Source organism: Cebus imitator, unplaced genomic scaffold, assembly GCF_001604975.1.
Source record: "Cebus imitator isolate Cc_AM_T3 unplaced genomic scaffold, Cebus_imitator-1.0 Scaffold846, whole genome shotgun sequence".
NCBI classification, from domain to species: Eukaryota; Metazoa; Chordata; class Mammalia; order Primates; family Cebidae; genus Cebus; species Cebus imitator.
In genome coordinates, this window is record NW_016108161.1 from 121,471 (window position 1) to 122,481 (window position 1,011).

The following is a 1,011-nucleotide window of genomic DNA, read 5'->3' on the forward strand; positions in this document are numbered from 1 at the left end:
AAAAAAAAAAAAAAAAAGAGCGAGAGACAGATTATTTCTATAAATTAACTAAACGTTACACAAAATGTATCAGTTTTGTTGGCCAGGTAGTATGGCTAACCCTGTAGTCCTCCCACTTTGGGAGTCCATGGTGGGTGGATCACTTGAGGACAGGAGATCAAGACCAGCCTGGCCAACACGATGAAACTGTTTCTACTAAACATACAAAAATTAGCCAGGCATGGTGGCACATGCCTGTAATCCCAGCTACTCAGGTGGCTGAGGCAGGATAATTGCTTGAACCTGGGAGGTGGAGGCTGCACTTTAGCTTGGGTGGCAGTCTCAAAAACAAAAAAGTTTCTCTTTTTTGAGAACAGGGAAGTGAAGAAAATTGCCCATGGGTAAAAGAATGACATACAACACTGTATATATTCTTGGTATGTAGCATGTACTTTGTCATGACAACACCTAGAGACCATATACCTACAACTCCTGGAGTGTAGACTGCATCACCTGTGCAACTCCTGGCTTCTTTTTTCTTTTTCTCGGAGACGGAGTCTCGCCCTGTTGCCCAGGCTGGAGTGCAGTGGCAGGATCTCGGCTCAGTGCAACCTCCACCTCCCAGGTTGAAGAGATTCTCCTGCCTCAGACCCCTGAGTAGCTGGGATTAACAGGCACACACCACCATACCATGTTGGTCAGGTTGGTCTTGAACTGCTGACCTTGTGATCTGCCTGCCTCAGCCTCCCAAAGTGCTGGGATTACAGGCGTGAGCCACCGTGCCAGGCCCTGGGTTCTTTGTTCTGTTTGGGAATCAGGTTCTCCTTCCTGTTTCCAGGATTTGGCTTCTATCAACAGTAGTGTTTCTTACCTCATGTTGCATCTCTTTGCCCGCATGCTTAGGTCTCCTGGCAAGCAGAGCTCCTTGTAGATGGAACCGAGTTTCACTCACGTCTATCTTCCTTAGGTCCTTATAAACAGAGCTGCATGTGCCTAGAATGCTTATTAAATGCCTTTTTTTTTTTTTTTTTT